This window comes from Oryctolagus cuniculus, chromosome 11 (assembly GCF_964237555.1).
Source record: "Oryctolagus cuniculus chromosome 11, mOryCun1.1, whole genome shotgun sequence".
Taxonomy (NCBI): Eukaryota; Metazoa; Chordata; class Mammalia; order Lagomorpha; family Leporidae; genus Oryctolagus; species Oryctolagus cuniculus.
Window position 1 is genome coordinate 87,669,494 of NC_091442.1, and position 14,402 is coordinate 87,683,895.

Below are 14,402 nucleotides of genomic sequence, written 5' to 3' on the forward strand. Positions count from 1 at the left end.
TTTTGACAGGCAGAGTTAGACAGTGAGAGAGAGAGAGACAGAGAGAAAGGTTTTCCTTTTTCCATTGGTTCACCTCCCAAGTGGTCGCTACGGCCGGAGCATTGCGGCCGGCGTGCTGCACTTATCCGAAGCCAGGAGCCAGGTGCTTCCTCCTGGTCTCCCATGAGAGTGCAGGGTCCAAGGGCCTGGGCCATCCTCCACTGCACTCCTGGGCCACAGCAGAGAGCTGGACTGGAAGAGGGGCAACCAGGACAGAATCCTGGTCTCCCATGCGGGTGCAGGGCCCAAGAGCCTGGGCCATCCTCCACTGCACTCTCTCGGGCCACAGCAGAGAGCTGGACCAGAAGAGGAGCAACCAGGACAGAATCCAGTGCCCCAACTGGGACTAGAACCCGGGGTGCCGGCGCCACAGGCAGAGGATTAGCCTAGTGAACCACGGCGCCGGCCCATATATACAGTTTTAAGAGCACAATGATACTTCCTACCATACCTTCCCTCCCTCTTCCTTCTTTCCCATTGTGTGTATAACACATACACTGGTTCATTCCCAGCTGCCTGCAACATCCAAGGCTATACCAGGCTGAAGCCAGAAGCCAGGAAGTCCATCTTTGTGTAGCAGGTTTCCAGCACCATCATCCTCTGCTTTCTCAGGCACATTAACAGGAAACTGGATTGTAAGCAGAGGAGCTACAGCTCCAATGAGCACTCCAAAATGAAATGTGGACATCCCATGTGGCCATTTAACTGTCTGTGCCACAATGCATGCTCCTCATAGATGTCTTTCTTATCCTTTTTGGGTCACTATTGTCTCTGGCCTGACACTGCAGTGGGCACACAATAAGCCTAAGAAGCAGAAAGATGCATAAAACACAGCCGTAATGCCTTAATCTGCCAATTTTTCTTCTTCCCAAATGTAAAGGAGCAATGCAGTGAAATAGCCTACAGATTTTCAACTTAGAATTTCTAACATTTTTACAGAGGTGTGCTGGTTGATCGTGAATATACTTAGAAAGTTCTTGTTAAGAAAAGGCAAACTATTCTAGTTATTTTAATAGAAACCATTTAATAGAAATTATTTAATAGAAATAATAAGTTTCAATGATAATGATAGGGTGAGAGCAAAATATTTTTGAAAGGTATCACAAAGAGAATGAAGAGAAGAAATAGCTCCCAACCTTACAGCTGATTGAGGGCATTAGATCTTCAGTGTTTGGAAGAGGAGCTTTGGAATGCTAAGTGTCGATCTTCTTGGAAGGAAATATGCCAATGAGTTCTAACCTCACAGGAGGAACTCAGTTACCTAGGACTTGGGCCTTAGAGTGAAGATGCTGGATAGAACTTAATATCTTTCCCAGAGTGAGGAGCAGTTGTTGAGGCTGAACCATCAGAAATAACACCAGCATCACAGAGCAGAACATGGAAGCATGGTTTTGGAGATGAGAGAAAATAGACAAATTACCAAAACAATTAGTCTCTCCTATTACTTATCACCTGTAAAATGCTTCTCCATATATTATAATAGCCATATAACAATTTTACATTTTCAACTAACAGTATTCCACTCTATTTTATACATATGAAAATATTCTCACCTACCTCCTCAACAGGGCAGACAGAAAATTTCATCAGTGGTAGAATTCATCTGTGGATACTTTAATTACTCCCCAGATTCAGTCACCATCCCACCTGGATATTCTGTTATCTGATAACTAAATTACAATTTTAGCATGACAATGTAAATTTAATGGATAAGGATAGGAGTGGGAGTGGGACAAAGTAATTGGTATTTACACACATTACAATGTAATGGAATACATATGCTTAGCTGTTATAGTACTTGTTTTTGTGACCTGAAATGAAGCCATAGTGGATACCAGGCCCTGATTTATAACACTTGCTGATTTCTGTAGCATAAATACTCCCTCACTGTTTAATTTCAAGCTGACAAGGTGATATTGAATGCAGAATTGAGAATCAGGTGCATCACTAGTTCTGCTGGTGTCCATATGAGACTGCTCCAGCAGTCATTGCTTTCATAATATTGGAAGTTGAAATTGCACCTGGCCACTTTGCAATTCTCCTATCACTGAAGCAAGAGACAGAGGTAATGGTACACTGTTCACAGTGCTAAATCCTAATTAACTACATTAAATTGGAGTTGCTGCTGCATGTTGATACAGAAAGACTGTCTGGAACCTATGAGATTCCCTAGGGGTCCTCTTAGGTGCATTAGAATCAGTAAAGTTAATGAAAAATAAAGCAAACCACAAAGTACAAGAACAAACAGCAAATGGGACAGGTCTACTCACAATTCAAACCATTCAAAAATCGAGACTGAGGTCACCACCTGGAAAATTGAGACTGACAGAAAGCACAGGGCATATGGAATCTATAATGGATGAAGATCACTAACTAGTAATTTTTGTGTACCATATCTAAGAGCTTTTGACACATTTAAGTACTCAATATTTGGCAACTGAATAAAAATGTGTCTACAAGGTTAATTATCTAAATTGCTATAAAACAACTGAATTAAATTATCATATAAATTAATGACTAGTTTGAAATTCCCATTTATTGTTTCCAGTAAATGTGTCTCAGGATATAACTCCCTAAAGTGATTACATAAACTTTGCCATCCTGATATGAATCAGGTCATGCCAATCACTTGTCTCAAGCTTCCAGGGCTTGCACTTTCTTTTATGTTAAAATTCAAACGTGTTTGCTCAGCAGAGCCCTGCAAGATTGGGCCCCCGTACATCTCTCAAGTCCTATCTCAGAACACTACAAGTGATGAGTCCAGCCATCACTCGGCCCTTCTGTCTCCACCTCCTTCTTCTGCTTTAGTGCCTTAGCATGTGCTGTTCTCTCTCCCTGGTAAATTCTTCCCTCATGGGTTTATTTAAAAAGCTTTATTTTCAAATAATTTCAGATTTACATAAAACTTGCCAGATCCTGTTAAGAGCTCCCACCGATGTAATTTCCAGATAAAGACACTTATAACCACAGGAAAATCTTCACAATCAGGAAATTACCATTGATGAAATATTGATTAAATGTCATCATCTAAGCCACAAGTTCATATCAAATCTCACTGATTGTCCCAATATAAAGTGTTAAGGGACTAGCATCTAATCCAGCAATGTATGATATGTTTAATTGCCATGTCTCACTAGCCTTTTTCAATCTGCAAGGTTCTCATTCTATTTCATGTCCTCAACAGGTTTGAAGAGTTCAGGTCAGTTAATTTGAGGAATGTTTAATATTGATGTGTGTACTCCTCAAGAGTTGTAATAGAAATACATTACTGGTGATGTTAACAAGTCCTGCAGTTGGCCATTTCTTCAAGGAGCCCTCGTTCACTTTGGTGGACAATGGTATTTATACACCAAGATCCGGTGTGAGCTGTGCTCATTTCAAGTGAAGCATCATTGCTTATTGGCTAATCTGTAGAGAGAGCTGGGGGTAAATTCCTTGTGTGTGCAAATCTGTTTATTTCTGTATCTTACTGTCTTATTCTTTTGGTATCTTTTTTTCTGTATCTTACTATCTTTTTTTTAAGTCAGTTACACACCACTCATTCCAATTCTAGCCTTCCATTTTCCACATCTTTACCCTATTTTAATTTACTTATTTATTTGAGAGGCAGAGAGACCAAGCAAGAGTGAAAGAGAGTTAGAGATATTGAACTGCCTTGTGCAAGTTTGCATCCCAAATGCCCACATTGGCCAGGGCTACACCAACAGCCATCTGAAGAAGTTGAAAGTCTAGAATCCAACCCACGTCTCCCACATGAGTGGTGAAACCCAGTTGCTTTAGCCATTACTACCACTTCCTAGAGTCCCATTGGCAGGAAACTGGAGTTAGGAGCAGGAACAGAGAATGGAACTGAGTTATTCTGATGTGGGCCAGGGGTGTCTTAACTAGAAGCTTAAATGGCAACTCCTGCATCCATTTTTTCTAAGTGTACTTATATACACATATTTAAATGTATTTATATACATTTTTCTAGGTATATATATATAGAGAGAGAGTGTGTGTGTATATATATATATGTATATATATATAGAGAGAGAGAGAGAGAGATTCCTTCTGTTAGTTTGCTTGTTCACTCTTCAGTTAACTGCAACAGCCATGACTGGGCCAGGACAAAGCCAGAAGCCCATAACTCAATCTGGGTCTCTCCCAGGCTAAAGACTCCAGCCCTTAGGCCATCACCTGCTGCATTTGCAGGAAGCCAGAACTGGAACCAGTACTCAGTTATGGGATGTAGGTTTCTCAAAGGTGGCCTAGCCCACTGCACAGCAATGGCTGCAGACACTGGGCTCCCTCTATCCTCAATTTATTTGCATATTTTCTCTATCTCCTGTATTGTATGCACCAGTCTTCCGGCAGTCTTTGCAAAAGCTCAGCACCTATGGAAGAGAAAGAGAAGAAAAAGGATAAGGCAGTGGGGATTGGAGGGCAGAGCATGTACCTCAATATATCTTTAACTAGCTCACTTTCATTGTTAAGGTTTTAGCTCAATGTAACCAACCTTTAAAGCAGTCCTTTACACACAGAGACACCCAGATGCCGAGTAAAAATGTAAGTAAATTGACTACCTCATTTTTATTATGCCTTTTTTATACCTTGTCAAATTTTTAATGTTTAATTCCAGCAAACTGGTTAAGCTCTCAGGATCTTTCAGACCTGATTTTTGCCATATACTAGTACTAGGAACTTAGACACATTATATTTATATTTTTATGTGAGAATTAAAACATTTAACTCTGGTTATACAATGGAGCTTATAGTACTGAAAGAGCTACCTCATGGAAATTCTGTGAAAAACAGATGACATCAGAACTGTGGTTACCACCATGAGCTTGGTCTGGCATGTAGTATACATTGAGTCAACAAATGTTTGTTGTTGCTGAAATACATTTTGGGTAGAGTTATTGTTATTAAGTTCAATCCATGTTTATATTAGCATTATCCCTCTGCACACACATTTTCTGTAACAATTAGATATCCCCAAACCATAACATACATTGCATGGTATTAATCTGAGGTTTCTCCTTTAGACACATGATAAATTTATAGCAATGAAAACTATTTGCTTCTTTGATCATGTTATTCAAAATGATGTGAATATATTTACTTTGTTAGCCTACCTAGTACAATGAGGTTTTACTTCTTTTCAAAGATGATTCATGGCATTTTACACACAGTAATGCATACGCATATATGCACACACAATAAATGCCTAAATAATTATGGAGAAATCAGCAATTCATCTTTTCACTATTTATTTATGTATCTTAATAAAGATATTTTCAAAATATTTTACTAATGTTTAGAACTGCTACCGGAATATTGATGCATTATGTCAGTTGAGGCTTAATTTCATTTCAGAAAATGATATTTTTAATGAGTATCTGTATTTTGTTTTTAAGAACGTGTAATGTTTATCTTAATATTTTAAAAGTTTCATTTACACAGACTTAAATATTTTTTAAAAATTACATGGTGTTAGAGGTGCATAAAATAAAGCTTTAAGCCAAAATGAAACCTCAAATTTTACATAAACATATGCCTTCCAAAGCACTAATCATTACTGTCAGTTTACTTGACCATAAAATGAAAAGCTGTACTTAAAAACCTTCTATTGATATGGAAATGTTGCACTGCCCTCTAATGGAAGATGCTGTAATAACACACAGTATTGTGCATCCCTTTTGAGGTGACAAAAAGTAAATAAGATTGAAACAATTTGATTCAATTCACAATTCTTTATTCTGTTTGCTTGTTGTTTTATTTCTTTTGTTAGGATATTTCTCAACTACAATTCTTTTTAAAGATTCATTTATTTATTTGAAAGTCAGAGTTACACAGAGAGAGAAAGAGAGGTCTGAGAGAGAGAGAAAGAGAGGGAGGGAGGGAGGGCTTCCATTCGCTGGTTCATTCCCCAGTTGACCACATTGGCCGGAGCTGCTCCTATCCAAAGCCAGGAGCTAGGAGCTTCTCCCAGGTCTCCCATGGGGGTCAGAGGCCCAAGGACTTGACCCATCTTCTACTTTCCCAGGCCACAGCAGAGAGAGCTGGATCAGAAGTGGAGCAGGGGCCGGTGCCACGGCTCACTAGGCTAATCCTCTGCCTTACAGCGTGGCACACTGGGTTCTAGTCCCAGTCAGGGTGCCAGATTCTGTCCCAGTTGCCCCTCTTCCAGGCCAGCTCTCTGCTGTGGCCAGGGAGTGCAGTGGAGGATGGCCCAAGTACTTGGGCCCTGCACCCCATAGGAGACCAGGATAAGTACCTGGCTCCTGCCATCAGATCAGCGCAGTGTGCCAGCCACAGCACACCGGCCGCGACGGCCATTGGAGGGTGAACCAACGGCAAAGGAAGACCTTTGTCTCTGTCTCTCTCTCTCTCTCACTGTCCACTCTGCCTGTCAAAAAAAAAATTAAAAAAAAAAAAGAAGTGGAGCAGGTGAGACTCGAACCAGTGCCCATATGGGATGCTGGCACTGCAGGTGCCAGCTCCACTCGCTACGCCACAGCGCCAGCCCCCTCAACAACCACAATTTATTTTATATATATATATATATATATATATATATAACTTTCTTTTTCCTTCAAACAAGTCAATATGGAATTTCAACAAATTTCTTTACATATAATTGCCTTTTAAACTATATCAGAATTAGTATAGTACATTTAATAGAAAATTGTAATATAATAGTTGAGCATTTAAATTCAAAAACTCATAAAATACTAATAAAGCTGAAATTATAGCTTGTTGACACAGATGGAAAACTATATAAAATAATAAAGTACTTGGCCGGTGCCGCGGCTCAATAGGCTAATCCTCCACCTAGTGGTGCCGGCACACAGGGTTCTAGTCCCGGTCGGGGCACCGGATTCTGTCCCGGTTGCCCCTCTTGCAGGCCAGCTCTCTGCTATGGCCCAGGAGTACAGTGGAGGATGGGCCAAGTGCTTGGGCCCTGCACCCCATGGGAGACCAGGAGAAGCACCTGGCTCCTGCCTTCAGATCAGCGTAGTGCGCCGGCTGCAGCGTGCCAGCTGTGGCGGCCATTGGAGGGTGAACCAACGGCAAAGGAAGACCTTTCTCTCTGTCTCTCTCTCTCTCACTATCCACTCTGCCTGTCAATAAATAAATAAATAAATAAATAAAGTACTGAAAATAACAGTTAATATATAACGTGATTTGATGTGCATTGTTCTAAGAACAAAGCATTCTGCAATATTAACTCACCATATTCTTACATCATCCTTATGCGTTAATTACTACTATCATCTCTGATTTCAGCTGAGGAAATGAAGGCATGAAGAAGTTATGGCAATTACTCAATCAATAGGATACTGAGTAGCAGAGCTGGTATTTTGAGCCCAGGCTACATGGTTCCAAAATTCCACAGCTTCACCACAATCAAGATAATTTACATAAAAAGTTTTATGTATTCATCCATGATCTCTGGAGAGAACTTAAAAATTGTCAGCTCATCACCATTTTTATTATTTTAATGTATTCTAACAAATTAAATTAGAAAATGAATTTAATTTTATAAGAATGTGATACAAATCAAAGCTAAGGTGAGTTGTTACCTTTAATAATAGCCATAGAATGGCTATTAATAAAAAGACAAAAAGTAAAATACTCTAATGAAGTTGTGGAGAAACACTTCTATACTGTTGGTGGGAATTTAATGTTGCCATTATGGAGAACAGTATGGAGGTTTCTGGAAAACTAAATGGGTCAAGTCCTTGGGCCTAATTAGATCCAGCTGTCCTATTCAAAGGAAATAAAATCAGCATGTGGAAGAGATACTTGTACTCCCTCCCATGTTCATTACCATAGCCAAGATATGGAGTCAACCTGGGGGACTGTCAGTGGGTGAATAAAGTAAATATGGTATACATAATGGAATGTTATTTAGCTGTAAAAAAGAGTGAAATTTTGTCATTTGTAGCAAAATGGATGGAAACTAGAAGACCTAGATTAAGTGAAGTAAGCCAGGCTCAGAAAGATAAATACTGCTTGTTCTCTATCATATGTGGAAGCTTAATTAAACAAAAAAGAAAGTTGATCTGAATGTAGAGTAATGATTACTATAAATTGGGAACAATGAACAAGCGGGATAGAGGAAGATTAGTTAACTGCTACCAAAACACATATAGAAAAAATGTATTCTAGTGTTCCACAGCATAGAGTGAAGACTAAAGTTCTCAAAATTTTTATATATGAAGAACTGGCGGAGAGAGCTGGAAGGCTCCAAACAAGAACAACAAAATGATAAGGACATGGAAATGCTAATTAATGTGATTTGATCAGTTCACTTTGTATACTTGCTATGAAAACCACACTAGATCCCATAAATGTGTACAATTATTACTTGTTAATTAAAAAGTGTATAAAATCCTTATGGGGGTCTGGCATTGTGGCACAACACATTAAACCTTCACTTGGTTATGACAGTTTTCAATGTTGGAGTGCAAATTCGTAACCTCTCTGCTTTTCTTTGGATTCAGCTCCCTGCTAATGAACCTGGGAAGGCAGCAGATGAGGGCTTGGGCCCCAAAACCCATGTTGGAGATGCACATGGAGGTAGAAGTTTCTGGTTTTGGCCTGGCCCAGCTCTGACTCTTGTGGACATTTGGAGAGTGAAGGAGCAGATGGAAGACTCACTCTTGCTCTCGCTCTGTGTGTGTATGTGTGTCACTCTGCCTTCCAAATAAATAAATCTTTAAAAAATACTTGTGGAATATAAAAAAAAAAAAGTTAAAATTATAAAAGCTAAAACAAAACAAAATTGATAGCTTACAGAAACACACTGGAAAGCAACAACATTCTTTATAGTATTTTCACAGGAGGGGTAATTTGAAAACCCACTGGCATGGAAATAAAAATGGGGGATATTTAAAGTATGGCACAAAATTTAGAAAGTGTGGCAATTCATATGTGATCTTATTTATTCTCTGATGTTTCTTCCTCCTTTGATAGCTCCTTCCCTTCCACTCTTCCCTAACACAAAGTTTGCAGGCATCCTGCATGCCAAGCATTATGTAAGTCTTGGAAACACAATTTGGAGCTGCTCAATTTTGAAGTTTCATCTCGATGTTGGGAGTATATAGGCTAATGTATAAAACCGAGAATTCAAATACTGTGTGATAAGTGCTGTTCTAAGTGTGAATATCCCACAGTGGAAAACACCATCTAAACTGGAAACTGGAAAGATGGACTCCTTCTAGTCAAACATTTAGGGAGACATGGAGAGGAATATGGGCATGGATAATAATGTGAGCAAATAAATGGTTTAGAAGGACTGGGAATATCCAAAGAACAGGAAGCACACCAATTGCTGTGAAGTGTGTGAGGGGAGAGATGCCCTAAATAGGTAAAGCAGGAACTTAGCATGAAGAACCAGGCTTCCCATCCTAAGTGGTTTAAACTGATGGAAATGCAGAGCCCTAGAAGGATTTTGCTATGCTTATTTAAAATCCTGTGAGTATTTAAATTACATTATATTTTATACAGCTCTACTACTATGTATTTTAAAATGTATGTTATTCCTATCCAAAAGTAAAGCCTTTATACAAAATATAAAATGACAAATATTATTATTTAAATTTTAAATAAATATAAAATATATTCTTAAAAAATTGTTCTCCTGAATGAAAGCAAACTTTGAGAAAATTGACATAATGTACTGATATTCCAGTAGCAATTCTGGACATCAGTAGAATATTATGAAAACACTTTCATTATAAATTGGAAAAAGATGAATTAAATTTTTCATTATTGTTTAGTGTGTATGTGTGAATGTGTATAGTATGCCATGGATCATCTTTGAAAATAAATAAAACCTCTGTGTTAGATAGGCTTAATAAACTGTCTTTATAGTATTTTGAATATTTTTAAAACTATTCAAGACATATATGCTACTGAGAGTAATAATAAAAAGTAGACTTCTTACTGTTTCTTCATATTTCTCAAGAAAATGTATATAATTGAAATATTTAAGAGTGCAATTTTGGTCTGATCATTCAGTGGAAAACTCATGTCAACCTTGAGAGCTGATTAGTAAGAGACAAAGTTACTTAGCCTGGCTGATCAGTGAGGAATCTCACTGCGGGACAGAGAAAACAAAAACACACAGGTCTTTCCTGAAACTTGTGATTATTTTTCTTTAAGGATACACAGTAAATACTGTTATGTTCTATTAAAAGGCAAAAATTAATTAATATACAAATTATTTTTTCTTCCAGAATACCTAGAACTTAAAGACAGAGATTTAGAATACTCTTCACCCTATTGTCAGATAATTCTTACCATTGTGTTCATTCAGTTGGCATAAAACTTATTCTGTGACCTTGACATTACCTAAGATTTTGTGATCATAATAAAGAAGTATGTATGCCTTAATTGTATACAACTACTGTAGTCCATGAGAAAATTTTAGGTAGTTTAATCACACAAAATCAAAGCAGAACCCCAAAATTAGTGTTTTTCATCACTAGATAAATTATAAAATGTACTTTTGAGATAAGAATACCAAAAATGTGAATGCTTTGATCTATGACTCCCATTCTAAAAATATTTGCTCAGATTACCTGAAAATGAAGTACCAGTTTTAACAGCCTAACTTGAATTTCAGTTTGAACAATTAAAAACTTTGAAAAATTGAGGCTTAGCATATAATCTGCTGTATTTGCTAAGTGAGTATAGACAAGTAAACACACAGTAAAGTAATGAATAAATGAGTGTGTGATTTTACTACTGGACTTCATGGAATCTGTTCTTCATATTGATATCACAACAACATGAGAATTGTGTTGTAATAATGTCCATTTGCTATGACTTTGAGAATCTAATGTGTTAATAAATTCCTTTAAAAAATAAATTAAAAATGAAACAATTAAAAATGAACAACTTTAAAAGCAAGACAGGGCCGGCGCCACAACTCAATAGGCTAATCCTCCGCCTGTGGCGCCGGCACACCGGGTTCTAGTCCCGGTCGGGGCGCCGGATTCTGTCCCGGTTGCCCCTCTTCCAGTCCAGCTCTCTGCTGTGGTCCGGGAGTACAGTGGAGGATGGCCCGAGTACTTGGGCCCTGCACCCCATGGGAGACCAGGAGAAGCACCTGGCTCCTGGCTTCAGATCTGCGCAGTGCGCTGGCCGTAGTGTGCCGGCCGCAGCGGCAATTGGAGGGTGAACCAACGGTGAAAGGAAGACCTTTCTCTCTGTCTCTCTCTCTCTTACTGTCCACTCTGCCTGTCAAAAAGAAAAAAATAAATAAAACAAGACATATTTGGGTTGAGATTTGTTTGGAATAAATATTTAATTAAGAGGTAGGAAAAAAGTGAAACAGTGTTGAATGAGAAAAATGAACTCTATCCTTTTTGGATGTGTTATTATTAAATTGTAAAATGGGGCAGGGGGTAGCTGGAATCATGGCACAGCAGGTCAGACTACTGCTTGTGACTCCCTGCATCTAATTTTGAGTGTTCCTTCCAATGCTGGCTACTGTGCTTCTGATCAAGCTTCCTGGTAATGCACCTGGGAAGGTAGCAAATAATAGCCTAAGTACTTGGGCCACAACCATACAAGTGAGAGATTAGGATGGAGTCCCTGGCTCCTGGTTTCAGTGTTCCCCAGCCCTGGCTGTTGTGGCCATCTAGGGAGTCAAGCAGTGGATGGAAGATCTCTGTCTCTCCTTTCTCTGTCACTCTGTTTTTCAAATAAACAAATAAATCCCTTTTTAAAAAAATGTTGGCAAGTGAACACAAACTATAAAATTACTCTCATATCATGATTTGAAATTGTGAATTATAGAAATAGTGATTTATTCCATTTAACCTAAGTCAGTGTCATTTACCAGTGGCCTCACTTAGCAAAGGAAGTGGAGACTGGACGTTCTTATTTGAATGGCTAGCTGACTTGTTGGTTGGTTGGTTAGTTGGCAGATTATATATGTTGACAGTGTGTTACTTTACATAGCAATCAAAAAAATTGTTATGATTAAATCTGATAAGAATGTTTCTTTTTTTTCTTTCTTTCTTTATTTTTTTAATTTTTTGACAGGCAGAATGGACAGTGAGAGAGAGAGACAGAGAGAAAGGTCTTCCTTTGCCGTTGGTTCACCCTCCAATGGCCGTTGCGGCCGGCGTACCGCACTGATCCGATGGCAGGAGCCAGGTACTTCTCCTGGTCTCCCATGGGGTGCAGGGCCCAAGCACTTGGGCCATCCTCCACTGCACTCCCTGGCCACAGCAGAGAGCTGGCCTGGAAGAGGGGCAACCGGGACAGAATCCGGTGCCCCGACCGGGACTAGAACCCAGTGTGCCGGCGCCGCAAGGCGGAGGATTAGCCTAGTGAGCCGCGGCACCGGCCAAGAATGTTTCTTAAAAAATGAAATTAAACTGACTCTGCCCAAAAATGTATTAAGAAAATACCTAGCAAATCACATTTTATATGATTTATTAAGCAGACATTGGGCCAGCTCAGAGTAGCTGTCATCATTGTTTAGTGCTATTAGGTATTGATTTGACCCACTTCAAATCTTCCCACACTATGCCTTTTACTATTTATTCAATTTAAAGCAAAGCTTTACAAAGAAGGAGGGGAAAAAGGCAGTCTTAACAAGACAGAGTGGTCAGGGAGTGATGAGTATACGGCAGATATCTTCATTTATGGATTCTCTTGACCTGATCAATAATGGGGGTAAATGAGAGGTCAGATGAATGTTAGACTTCTGTGCTTAAAAATGTGAAGGTTACTCAATATTCTCAGATTAGGTACTCTGGGCAATCACAGGGTTTTTTGTTTGTTTGTTTGTGTTATAAAATATTCCTTTAAAGGATACTAAAAGTTCTTTTCCTGAGAAAATTCTTTTCTCAGAAATACAAATATCAATCTCTTCTAAATAGCCTTTATCTTTTTAATTTTGCAACTGAATATGCCCTGCAAAGGCAATTAATAGGGCAAAATAGCAGCTGGGATATCACCATTCATCTATGAGACATGATTTATTTACATGGCACTACATGGTACTGCACAGATATCGCACATGTTTCTTGCTGATCAAATAAATCAAGTGGGTTTTGTGTTGATGGCAGAGATAGTAGTAGTGTTGCCTGTGTGTTTTGATGGTGGTGCTGGGAATGACTGTGTCTAAACCATTATTAGAACCCACAGGACACATAACTTAAGGAGAGGATAATGTACCAGTCCCATTTTTATTTTTCCCTCCACATGACAGGTATTTTAAACAAAATTTAAGTAAAAATGAGTATCATGGTAACCTGAAAATCATTCAATTTAGGAAGTAGGCATCTGGGACACAAATAACAAATGGTGCATTCCACTTTAGCCCCAAGTTATTCTGTAAAAAAATCATACACTCAGGAATAGATAGGTTTTGGGGATTGTTATTTTAATATTTCCATAGATTTCTAGTGTTTTATAGATTTTACTGCAAAAATTTATGGATCAAAAAATTCACAATTAAATTTATGCAAAACTATGTAATTGCTATAACTGGTATTGATTTTATTCATAGTCACAACATAGATATGGTGTTCAGGTACCATGATGACTACATAATAAACTCAAAGGAGAAACTATTTTACTTTTCAAAGGATTTTTATTAATAATTACAACTCCTATCCACCAAAATAATTTCCTCCTCCATCCTTCATTTCATTATTTTGAGCAGAAATCAATAAGGATCAATATTCTGCTTGTCACTCTTTATTTTCACTACAATCAAATTCCTAACCAAGACTGAGCATCAGAAAAATACCCTCAAAAGTATTTTAATTTAGTAGGTTGGAAATATAGGTATACTTCACAAATATGATATAAAGTATGTTATAATTAGTTTCCATATATATATATAACATATAATATCTTTATTTTATAACATAAAATATCTTTATTTTCCAAAATCTACACATATCTTTTAATTAGCATTTTCCATAAAGTTTTTTGAAGGCCACTCGTAAGACTTTAAAAATGGCACAAGTGACTTGAAGGCATAATTGTAGTTCTTAAGCAGAGTCTTGATATTGAAATTTCTAGGATCACAGACCTAATTTGAAGTTTTGCTGATAAAAATAACTTCTGCATTAAAAATGCATATGTACACAAACATAGGTATGGAAATTTATACTTTCATGAAATTACATCTTAAAATTTTATTGATTTAAGATATTAAGACTGCTACATTATGATACTAAGAGTGTTGGACTCTAATAGTATATTTTCTCCTTCATCATTTTATTCCAATCCACACATTGTATTAACCCTTCTGCACATTTCCCTTTTGAAGACCGGTAATTTTTTAACTATGTCCATCTTTGTGTAAGTTTAGGCCAGAGTTTTAGAAATAGGAGAAAGCA